This window comes from Giraffa tippelskirchi, chromosome 3 (genome assembly GCF_054371585.1).
Source record: "Giraffa tippelskirchi isolate mGirTip1 chromosome 3, T2T-mGirTip1v1.2.pri, whole genome shotgun sequence".
NCBI lineage: Eukaryota > Metazoa > Chordata > Mammalia > Artiodactyla > Giraffidae > Giraffa > Giraffa tippelskirchi.
In genome coordinates this window covers 126009883-126022667 of record NC_137277.1, presented here as the reverse complement: position 1 = coordinate 126022667, position 12785 = coordinate 126009883, and the positions used below count along the sequence as shown (strand labels likewise).

General features: G+C 44.0%; 1 long non-coding RNA gene across 1 annotated transcript in view; it reads right to left on the bottom strand.

The window, feature by feature from the left end:
- The window catches only part of LOC145541809 (uncharacterized), a 474179-nt gene that overhangs the window by 401462 nt on the left and 59932 nt on the right, over positions 1 to 12785 (bottom strand). The window contains exon 2 of the long non-coding RNA XR_014079305.1: positions 10669 to 10779. This is a non-coding gene — a long non-coding RNA (uncharacterized LOC145541809). The remainder of the gene's footprint in view (positions 1 to 10668; positions 10780 to 12785) is intronic.

The window sequence follows — 12785 nt, the reverse complement described above, 5'->3', positions numbered from 1 at the left end:
CTCTGTCGTCCCCTTTCCCTCCTCCCTCAATCTTTCCTAGCATCAGGGTCTTTTCCAATGAGTTAGCTCTTCACATCAGGTGGCCAAAGTATTGGAGTTTCAGCTTCAACATCAGTCCTTACAATGAACACCCAGGACTGATCTCCTTTAGGATGGACTGGTTGGATCTCCTTGTAGTCCAAGGGACTCTCAAGAGTCTTCTCCAACACCACAGTTCAAAAGCATCAATTCTTTGGTGCTCAGCTTTCACTATAATATACCTAGACAGTGTACAAAGCAAAGACATCACTTTGCCAAAAAAGGTCTCTATAGTCAAAGCTATGGTTTTTCCAGTAGCCATGAACAGACATGAGAGTTGGACCATACAGAAGGCTGAGTGCGAAAGAATTGATGCTTTCAAATTGTGGTGCTGGAGAAGACTCTTGAGAGTCTCTTGGACAGAAAGGAGATCAAACCAGTCAATCCCAAAGGAAATCAACCCTGAATATTCACTGGAAGGACTGCTGTTGAAGCTCCATAACTTTGGCCACCTGATGCAGAGCTGACCCACTGGAAAAGACTCTGATGCTGGGAAAGACTGGGGGCAGAAGGAGAAGGGAGGATAGAGGAGGAGACAGTTGAATGGCATCACCAACTCAATGGACATGAGTTTGAGCGAACTCTGGAGATTGTGAAGGACAGGGAAGCCTAGCATGTTGCAGTCCATGGGGTCTCAAAGAGTCGGATATGAATTAGTGACTGAACAACAACTATTATGCTCTCCTTATTAGGTCATTAGATTAGGTCATTAGAAAGCCAAGAACTTGCATTTATACATAATAGTGTGAAGAATTCATGGTAGGAGCCCTGGCTCCAAGTCCCAGGTCCAACACTAATTTGTCATGAAACATAAGGACAATCGTTCTGTTGACCGACCTCTAGAGGGTTCTTGTAATGAGCGAGGTGATCATTCAAGTTTGCGGATATGCTCTGAGTAACTTCAGATGATCTGCTACCACCATATAGATCTCCCAATACCAAACAAATGCCTTTGATAAGATATGCCTCAGGGAAAAGCCTGAAATAAGAGGTATCCATTCAACTGGCACCATTTATGTGTAAATACGATGCTCATTAATGACTAAATGCCCCTTTAAAGAACCTTGGGGATAAGTTCCACTGTGAATTTAGTCCCACAGAGCATTTATCATCGATCAAAATTTTGTAAGATTTTTTTTTTTATCTTACAAGAAAATTATGCAACTTTATTTCACTTTTTTGGAGCCAAGATCAATGGAAAAAAACTGTTAAATTAGCACATCCTAGGTGCCTGGGAACATCTATTCTTGTTCCTTTCAAAGCATGAGCACTACTGCTATTTTTAATTTGACTCCTCTATATCAGATTGAATTTTATATGAGAGCTCATATTTCCAACAAGAAGGAATTAAAAATTAAGGAGGTATCAGCCATGAGTGACTAAGCGATCTTTCAGAAGAAAAAAACACCTGTCCTGCAAGTCAGACAGTCATCTACCTAGAGGGATTTTCCAGGGATCTCTTTCAACACTCATTTTCTCTGATTTATGTTACTGAATCCAAGCTTGGTGTCCTTGCCACACAACAGGCCAATAACTGGGAGATGAGATGGTGAGGCAAGGAATAGCAATCTTATTCAGAAAGCCAGGCATCTGAGAAGAGGGTGGGTTAGTGCCCTAAAGTACCAACTTATCAGGATCTGGATGCCAGTTTCTTTTATAGAACAGAGAGGGGAGGAGGGGAGGAAGTAAGACTTGCAAGATATCTCGTGGCTTGGCCAGCATCGGGGAGGGGGTGTGTTGATGTCTTCTTTTCTGCTGCCATTCACAGGTGGGCAGGGTCAGAATGTTTCCCTGTGACCTGAACAAAGGCACTTTAGTTTAACATTCAAGCAGAAGGAAAGGGTTCCCCCAGGCAGGCCATTATGTACCCTTATAACTATAGACAGCATCCTTTCAGTGATCATGGTAATAAAGGGAGTGGAGAGTGAAGATTAAAGCAAAAGAAACAGATCCAACATGGGGTCAGATTCTGTTCTATCCTGTTACAATTTCATCTGCACCTTAGTCATTATGGCAACTTTAAGATTATTCAGGACAAAGTTAACAAATCCAAGACGCCCAGTTCAGTCCACAGCCCAGAAGGGGCCCCTCTTCAGATTCCAGCAGATTCCCCAGTGGAGATTAGTGGAAAAGGCCTAGGGCCAGCTCACTGCCCAGACCCTGGGTCTGAGGACAACCGAAGCAGGAGATCCAGGGTCCAGCAGCAGTCTCTTCCTCCAGGGAACTATTCTAAAGTTGTCTGGTATTAAAGTTAGAACCGTGTATTGTTCACCCACTATGCTCTGTGTCAGCGATACATGATAAGGAACACAAACACAAACAGAAGACGTCATTCCCAATCCCAGGAAGTTCGTGGTGTTGTGATGGGGAAAGAGGCAAGAGTTGACATAGCTACAATGCAGGACCAGAGGTTAAGAGACGGATGAAAAGTGTAAGTCAGGGGCAAGATGAGAGGCAGAGGGGTGAAGTGGTTAGCATCCTTGGCTCAGGGTCATACCACTGCCTGGGCTCAAATGCTTGCTCTGCTGCTTACAAAATGTGTGACTCTGGGAAAGTCACTTAACCTCTCTGTGCATCAGTTCCTTTATAAAGCTGGGTTAATGACAGTATCCACATCACTGAGTTGTTACAATGACTAAAGGGGTTAACATAGATAAAGCCCATGGAGCACTCTCAGACACTCTGCATGCTGTTATGAGTGAAGAAGGTGGCCCTTTCATTCTCTTTACAGGGGAGTCCCCAAAAAGACAGAACCAAAAGCTGGTGACAGGCAATCTTCTTGTCAACCAAACCATTTGGTATATCATCTAGTGATTTGGGAAGAAGATCTCTGGAGAAAGACGGCTCTTACTTCCAGATACCAACCACCTTAATCATATCACTTAAGAGACCACTCCACAGTCACTGGGCGGGAGAAGAATCTAAAGCTTCATTAAGATGTCTTACTGTCCTTAAAATTAATTCAAATGATTTTAAGAAATTAAGTTGAATTGTGAGTCTCTCTTTTGCTGATTCTGTGCAACAATAAGCTTCTCCCCTTTATTTTTCCGATTCAGCTTCTATTTAAAACTTCTGATCATCTAATAGTATGACTGAGTAACCTTAATTTTGCCTCGAATAAAATTTTAAAAAAAGCATCCTTGTGTCTCCAAAGAGAACCTAGGAAGAGAAGAGTTGGAAAGAGAAAGTAGATGCAAACAGCACTGTTTCTCCATCCGTACTTTACTGATGACCAGGCTCTTACACTCAGGGATGAGAGTTTTGAACTCCACAGGTATTGTATGGAGAACTCTGATCTGGTCTGAAGAGAGACCCCAAGCTCTTAAATATCTGAGCATAGCATCTAGTTATTATAAATAATAAACTCTCAGCATCAAAGCTGGATGGATGGTTAGATAGAGAAAGAGATAATCAACAGGTGGACAAATCTAGGGGGTTAAGGAGATAAATAGGAAACTAAGTAAATACCTATTATCTTTTTTTCAGCGTCAAGAAATTCTCATGTCTCCACATTACTGTGTCTGAAATCCCATCGTGAACTTGCCTTTTGGTTAAGTAGTGCATGCCCTTTACAGGCATTATTTCATAAATTCAAAAATTATCAAGATTGATAGCTCATTGTGTCTCTAACACCTTAGCCTGAACACAACCATCAGATGCCCTCTCTCCTGCTAGAGGAACAAAGATGCTGGAGGTGGAGTGCCTACAGAGTTATAAAAGGGCCAGCAGCTGAGAAAGAAGACCAGTAGTGCCCAGACACAAACTTTCTACCCTCACAAGTTTGTTGAGAGCTGGTCATCAGTCTCTGTTTTGTCCAAATATCTTCCTCTGACTTAACAGCAAATTCAGGAAAATTTAGCATTCAGCTCTTGCTTCCTCCCAGGTCGTGCAGTGGTAAAAAATTCAACTGTCAATGCAGAAGGTGAAGGAGATGAGAGTTCAATCCCTGGTTCTGGAAGATTCCCCGGAGTAGGAAATGGCAACCCACTCCAGTATTCTTGCCTGGAAAATCCCACGGACAGAGGAGCCTGGCCGGCTACAGTCCATGGAGTCTCAAAGAGTTGGGGAAGACACGCCTTGCTTCTAGCTTTATAGCTAAAATTTCAGAAAAGTGGGGTGGAGGGAAACATACTTCCATTGTCAGTCCTGGCTTGGTGAACACACACTAATTGCCAGAGAAATAAATGGTAAATGGTTGAATTATAGTTGGTGGTGATATTGCTCTAAAAAGCTCAGGCTGCAAGAAGAGATGTGGGAATGAAAATATCCAAAGAACATCATTGTCATGGGCATTTCAAATGCAACACAGCCAGCCAAATCAATCACAGTTAAAAAAAAAAAAAAAAAAAAAACTGGCCAAAGGCCACCCTCTAGTCAATCCTGGAAGTGAAAACTGTAGCGACATATGTTCCCTTAAAAATGGAAAATTGCAATTCATTTCCAAAGTAATCATTTCTCGTGCCTGCCCCAACTTTTTTATGCCTCTCTGAACTTCCTGAGTATATTTACAGCGCAAAACTTTCTTCCTGTGTATGTGTTCATGCTGTGTTTTATTTGCATTGCAGAATATCACTGTAGCCCTCCCAGTCCTTATAAATTAAGTTTATTTTGAGATGAAAGGAATGGAACAGAAGTAGTTCCTGCTGTGACTTAATGCTGTAAGAGTTTATTTCTTTGTTTTTCTTGGGAAACTATATTGATGGGACAGACAGGGGGGAAAAAAGATAAAAAGCCTCCCCAAATCCATACTCGCATTTTTAAAAAAACAATGTATGTAAATAATCCCCTTCCAGATGTACTCGGATCAAATGGGGACACTGGGTAATTGAGAAGCAAGATTTCCATCTGCTCTATCAATCCAAAGGCAAAAAGTGGAATGTAAAAAAAAAAAAAAAATTAACATCTAAAAACACAACAACATTGACCCAGTCCTCCCTTCCCTATGAGCACTGTGAATGGATGGGTAAGTCAAGTGCCCCAGGAGCTGGGAAGAGCTGGGTTCCTTGAGTGACTGAAAACTGCAGCTTCAGCTCAGCCATACAGCAGGTCTGTGTTCTCCAAGGCTTTGTCCAGAGCCAGGACAACATCCCCCACCCCATTCTATTGGCCCATTTGTCTCCTGTACCCCACCCTCATTGGCCACCATGCATTCATCCATTTATCCAACCACCTCGGCCTTCACTTATTAATTTTGATTTCACCATGACCCTACGAAGTACCAGCAGACAGGCAGGTCATTGTTGTCCTGAAATGATATTAAATTCTACACATCAAGGACTTCCCTGATGGTCCAGCGGCTAAGACTCCTAGCTCCCAATGCAGGGGACCCATGTTCCATCCCTAACCAGGGATGGAACTAGAACCCACATGCCACACCTAAATATCCCACATGCTGCAACAAAGAACGAAGATCCCAAGTGCCACAACTAAAACCCAGAGCAGCCAAATAAATCATTTTTCTTCATTTTTAAAATCCCACACTGCATTAATCTGTTCACATATGTCTGCTCTGTCTTTCAGGCTAAACTGGAAGCCTTTTCAAGAGCAGGAAGCTTGTCTTTCATTGCTCAGTCTTCATATTGGCTTCCAGCAAAGAACCCTCCTACTAGAAGTACAACAAACCCAATTAGAAAAAAAAAAAGTTGATTTTATTTCATTTTAAAATATATTGATGTACCCAGTAAACCCAAATTTTATCACATATGAACACTGGGAAGAAAACAGACTTTCTCAAGTTCCCAGTTCTCCCTATTTCTAGAGTCAGAAATACCGCCTTGGAGCAGACTGCTTCTCTGAGGAGAGGGAGCTGGGGGCTTCTCTAAGTTATTTAGATGAAGGCAAGTGCCCATTCATTCTGGAAAAATTCCCTACCCAGATGCCTCTGTCTGGGCAAGGAGATCTGCAGATAGAGGCGGCAGCAGTCACTGCGCGCCCTTTGTGGGTATCTGCATCTGCTCATGCTCCCCCAGGTCTTGGCGCTTCCTGACAGGAAGGGGAGGAGGACCAGGGCCCCCTGCCTGCTGTGGTTTAAAGTTACTGGACAGATCCAGGGACTGAAGCAGCAGCTGGCAGGAAAGGACGATGGGGCTCCCTGGAAGAAATGGACCACGAGCATCATTCAACTCAGACCTTGCTCCTCACTGGGGAGGTCTGCAGCTGGCATTTGAAGCCCCTCTTTGGACCCACCTCCTCCACAGAGAAAGAAACTCGTGGGCAATGACTGCGTGCAGTTTGTTATGGACTGAATTGTGCTGCTCAACCAAACGGCTTATGTTGGAGTTCTAATCCCCTCTGTGTCTCTCTAGAGACAGGATCATTAGGAAGTACTGAATAGTTAAGGTTAAATGAGATTATAGAGTCCTGATCTGATAGGACTGCAGCCTTGAAAGAATATGGAGCCCTCTCCATGAGTGTCCGCCTGTGTGTCTGTCTGTCTATCTCTCTCTCTCCACCACATAAGGACACAGCAGAGAGAAATGAGCTGTCTACAAGCCAGGAAGAGAGCTCTCACCAGGAACCAACCCTGCTGGACCTTGACCTGAGATTTCCAGCCCGGAGAACTGTGAGAAAATAAATGTCTGTTGTTCAAACCGCCCAGTCTAAGGTATTCCATTTGGCGGCCCAAGCTAACTAGTATAGGTATTGTCACCTTGATTTAGTAGATTAGAAAACTGAACTCAGAAAGGTTCAAGATAACATGCTCAAGATCATACAGCCAGGAAGTACCAGAGCCAAAGGTCCACTCCACACAGTTTTCATTTTGCCAAGCTCAGTTTCTGATGGAAAACCACATTCACAGTAATCCACAGTTACAGGAAAGGGAGACAGACAAATTCATCAGACAATAGTGAGAAATGTATAAGCTACTGTATAGCCGTGTGCTCAGTCACTCAGTCATATCTGACTCTCTGAAGCCCCATAGACTGTAGCCCACCAGGCTCCTCCCCAAGCAAGAATAATGGAGTGGGGGTGCTATTTCGTACTCCGAGGAATCCCCCGACCCCGAGATCGAACCCGTGTCTATTGCACCTCCTACATTAGCAGGCAGATTCTTTACCACTAGAGCCATATGAGAAGCCTATTATAGTCTTAAGTGACCTGGAATAGGAGGGAAGCAAGTTCTACCAGAAATTCCTGTTGAATCAATGGAGGGATGGATAGATGGATGGGTGTACTCCTCCAGGTTGGAGCTAGCAAGGTCTTCTAGAAGAGGTGACAATTAGGAAGCTTGCATTCTTTTCTCAGAACCTCAGGCACAGTGAATACTTTCCTTGCTCTCAGATCCCCTGAGAGATTAGTCTTCCTCTGACCACACAGCACTGGGAAACCTGTCTTTGCAGGTTCAGTGCCTTCCGCTTGTCCCCACAGTGTTTTATATGAAAATGACAACAAATCAATATGTGGGATGGCTGGTTATTGGTCCGTCTTCTGCCCTCCTTTCCTGGATTTGCACCTTTCCTGCGGTACAGGTAGAGGCTTCGTAAATTATTAATAAATTCAATTTTTTTCTTTTCCCTACATGAGTGCACGAGGTCTCCAATTTGCTTTCAGACTGAGGGTTGTCAAAAGAAGGAAGGATTCTTTATGTATTTTACTCTTAAAACAGAAGACCTGAGATAAGCAGGGGATACTTTCTATACCCCACAGGAGAATTGGGAAGACACAGAAAGGAAGAGACTGTAGCTCCACTCTCTTCTGCCCTCAGGGACACCAAGAGAGGGTCCCCTGGAGTGCGTGCAATGATGTGACCCTGGAAAAGATCTGGGAGGAGAGACCAGAGGTTCTACCCCAGGGGCTTGGAGGAGAGGAAGGGTGGCCCAGGAGTCAGGACCTGGGTGGCAGCTACAGAAATCTACAGGGAGCTGAACCAGAAGGTAGAAGCCAAGCCACGGCTATGGGTCACTCCTTGTCACTCAAGGCACCACACTGTGGGAGCAGGAAACCCCATGAACTGTCCAGCTTCTGTTGCTGAGGTGGGCGCCTTCCAGCTCAGGCACCTGTACTCTGCCTGTGGATTCTCCACCAGGGGGAAGACGTGCACTTACCTTGGGTCCCACACTGGCCGAGCCCCACCCACCCTGCTCTCTGTGGGCTGCCCTGTCACTCAACACTAATAGCTCACCCATAGAGCTTACTGTGAAAAAAGGTAAATAGCTACATATTTGTTCAGTCGTGTACAATTCTTTGCAACCCCATGAACTGCAGCAGGACAGGCTTCCCTGTCCTTCTCTATACCCCAGAGCTTACTCAAACTTATGTCCAATGAGTCAGTGATGTCAACCAACCACCTCCTCTGTCGTCCCCTTCTCCTCCTGCCTTCTATCTTTCTCAGCATCAGGGTCTTTTCCAATGAGCCGGCTCTTCGCATCAGGTGGCCAAAGTATTGGAGTTTCAGCTTCAGAAGCAGCCCTTCCAATGAATATTCAGGGTTGATTTCCTTGAGGAGTGACTGGTTTGATCTCCCTGCTGTCCAAGGGACTCTCAAGAGTCTTCTCCAACACCACAGTTCAAAAGCATCAATTCTTGGGTGCTCATTCTCCTTTATGGTCCACTCTCACATCCATACATGACCACTGGAAAAACCATAGCTTTGACTAGATGGACCTTTGTCGGCAAAGTAATGCCTCTGCTTTTCAATACGCTGTCTAGGTTTGTCATAGATTTTCTTCCAAGGAGCAAGCATCTTTTCATTTCATGGCTGCAGTCACTAATAAAGTCTGTCACTGTTTCCATTGTTTCCCCATCTATTTGCCATAAAGTGATGAGACCATATGCCATGATCTTCATTTCTGAATGTTGGGTTTTAAGCCAGCCTTTTCACTCTCCTCTTTCACCTTCAAGAGGTTCTTTAGTTCCTCTTTGCTTTCTGCCATAAGAGTGGTGTCATCTACATATCTGAGGTTATTGATATTTCTCCCAGAAATCTAGGTTCCAGTTTGTGATTCGTCCAGCCCAGTATTTTGCATGATGTACTCTGCACATAAGTTAAATAAACAGGGTGACAATATACAGCTTTGACACACTCCTTTCCCAATTTTGAACCAGCCCTTTGTTCCATTTCTGGTTCTAACTGTTGCTTCTTAACCTGCATGCAGGTTTCTCAGGAGTCAGGTAACATGGGCTCTTATTCCCATCTCTGTAAGAATTTTCCAGTTTGTTGTGGTCCACACAGTCAAAGGCTTTAGCACAGTCAATGAAGAAAAAGTAGATATTTTTCTGGAATTCTCTTGCTTTTTCTAGAATCCAACAGATGTTGGCAATTTGATCTCTGGTTCCTCTGCCTTTTCTAAATACAGCTTGTACATCTGAAAGTTCTCAGTTCACATACTATTGAAGCTCAGCTTGGAGGATTTGGGGCATGACTTTGCTAGCATGTGAAATGAGTGCAATTGTGCAGTAGTTTGAATATTCTTTGGCATTCTCCTTCTTTGGTACTGGAATTAAAACTGACCTTTTCCAGTCCTGTGGCCACTGCTGAGTTTTCCAAATTTGCTGGCATATTGAGTGCAGCACTTTCACAGCATCACCTTTTAGGATTTGCAATAGCTCAGCTGGAATTCCATCACCTCTTCTAGCTTTGTTCGTAGTGATGCTTCCTAAGGCCCATTTGACTTCACACTCTAGGACGTCTGGCTCTAGGTGAGTGATCACATCATCATGGTTATCGGGGTCATTAAGATCTTTTTTTGTATAGCTCTTCTGTGTATTCTTGCCACCTCTTCTTAATATCTTCGGCTTCTGTTAGGTCCATACTGCTTCTGTCCTTTATTGTGGTTATCTTTACATGAAGTGTTGACTTGGTATCTCTAATATACCAATATAATACATATATTTATACTTATATATAATATAAATTACATATATTTAAACTTATTTAATCTGCTCAACAGCACTCCATTATAGTATCTCCAAGTACAGACCAGCCTCTCTAGCACAGAGAGGTTAAATAAACTACCCACAGACACACACAGCTGAGCTTCAAACCAGAGAGTCTGGCTCCAGATTCCTAGTTTCAACCACTGTTCACTACCTCCTCTCATTACTCAGGACCCACATAAGACCCTTGAAACAAGAGAGTTGGGGAAGCAGAAGGTAAAGCATCACAGTACTTGTGGGGCACAGGGCAATGAAGACCACCCACCCCTCCAACTACTACACATGATCCAACCCTTCCTGTATGGGACTCCAGGTCCGTGATCCAGCTCTCATTCTTGTTGTTGTTCAGTCACGTCTGACTGTAGCCCAGCAGGCTCCTCAGTCCACAGGATTTCTCAGGCAAGAATAGTGAAGTGGGTTGCCATTTCCTCCTCCAAGGAATCTTCCTGATCCAGGAGATGAACCCACATCACCCACATTTCCTGCGTTACAGGCACATTCTTTACTGCTGAGCCATTGGCGAAGCCCCCCACTAGCTCTCATAGTGCAATTAAACTCCTCCAGGTTCACAGCCCTGATTCATTTTTCTTGATACATCCATAGCTCTTGGACACCTTGAATGTACAAAGAGCTGAGTAAATGCTAAATATATTGAATTATTAGAAAGTAGTAATAAAAGCTTTATATTTGAATATGGTTTTGTCCTGGAGCGACCTGAAGGATACATTTCTCAAAGAAGCCCAGGCAGGTACCATGGATGGAGAAGCTCTTTATGTCACAGTGCTCTTCTCCATAGGCCAACACTTGTCTTTCATTCTTCAGACACTGTGGAAAAATAACTTACTTTTAATCATGTCTTACACTTTTCACAGTTTTTTAAAATGCATCATCCCTGTGAATTCTGTAGTTAAAGGAGGTATTCTCACTCCTACTGTGAAGGTTAAGAAACTGAGGCATAATGTATCCAACATCATACAGCTGCTCAGCAGCAAAGCCAGGACTTAAATACTAATACCTGCTTCCTACTTGCTGGTCTGGCATTCTTTTCTTGGATGGTGAATGTATTCCTTATTCTAAGACTCCATAGGTTTAATTCCACAAGTACCTTTTCTCAGGCTGCACACCTGCTGGAGAGGATTGGGGGAGGGCATTTCACACAAAGCCTTGCTAGTTAAGCTCTCCATTGCCCTTGTGATGGACGAATGGACCAGCAGCATCAGCATCACCTGAAAGCTTATTAGAAATGCAGAGCCTTGGGCCCATTCAGGACATATTGAATCTGAATCTGCATTTTAACAAGATCTTCGGATGATCTGTATGCACACAAAGGTCTGAGAACCACTGCTCTGGAAGACATGCTCACAAGGGCAGTCATCAACAGACATAAAGAAGTTGAATATTCCCTGGTGGATTCTGTGAGAGTTAAATGGGGTATCTCATTTGACTACTACATTCAGATATTAACTTGGAAAGCATCACCTGGCTCTCACGCATGACAAGAATGTAAAGGAATTAGCACTCGCCTTGAACTTCAAGCAGCACACATCAGAATGCAAACTTAACTGCTAAATAGCTGGCAGTCTCTCCCACCTGCAGGGGGGAGATGGGGGTTGTGGGGAGGAGACACCCACGGAAAGAGAAGCACCCATAGATATTCTGCCCAGAAATAGGGCTTTGACTGGCACCATTCACTTACCACATGTTTTCTGATGCTGCACTAGAGTGCCGGGGCTTAATGTTCTGAACACGCACATCCAATTCTGTTTGGCACAAACCAGAAAAGTGACTCTTCCATTACATATTATGCTGCCTGAGTGGATTTCGTGGAGGTCTGTCATCTTGTCGGTGGACAGGTGGTAGGCTGAATTGGATTCAGCCTCCTCCTCCCACCCCAACTCTCCCGCCAGATCTCATACCAGAGGAAGTCTGAGTCAAACACTATTTTTGATTTTTTTTTTTTATAAATTGTCTCTACAGGATGGTGTTCAGGCTATAAAATGCAGTGTGTTTTAAAGAACCAGATTTTTAAATTGGTCTGGAATTTTAAAAAACTAAACATATTGATAGATTTTTCTCACCAAGAGAAGAACATGCTAAATCAAAATGAATTTGTCAATTTCAAAATGAATTTGTACTTTAACGGTACCGTAGAGGGGTTGAACAGTGTTCCCCCAAACCCATGTCTGCCAGAAACCTTGGAATGTGACCCTAGATGGAAATAGGGTTTTTGCAGATGTAATTGGTTAAGATGAAGCTCTACTGGATTGGGGGCTTTCTTGGTGGCTCGGATGGTAAAGAATCTGCCTGCAATGTGGGAGACCTGGGTTTGATCCCTAGGTTGGGAAAATCTCCTGCAGGAGGGCATGGAAACCCACTCCAGTATTCTTGCCTGGAGAATCCCCATGGACAAAGGAGCCTGGCAGGCTACAGTCCATAGGGTTGCGAAGAGTAGGACACAACTGAGCACATGCTGGATCTGGCTTCCCTTGTGGCTCAGTGGTAAAGAATCTGCCTGCCAATGCAGGAGATGAGGGTTTGATCCCTGGGTCAGGAAGGCCCCCTGAAGAAGGAAATGGCAACTGACTCCAGTATTCTTGCCTGGGAAACTCCATGAACAGAGGAGCCTGGTGGGCTACAGTCCATGAGGTCACAGAAGAGTTGGATATGACTTAGCAACTAAACAACAACTTACTGGACTATGTAGGAGAGGGTCCTAAATCCAATGGCTGATGGTGTGCTTATAAGGTGAAGGATATATGAAAATACACAGGTGTACACAGGTGAGAATGGGTGATGATGGAGGCAAAAGCTGGTGCTACAAGCCAAGAGAC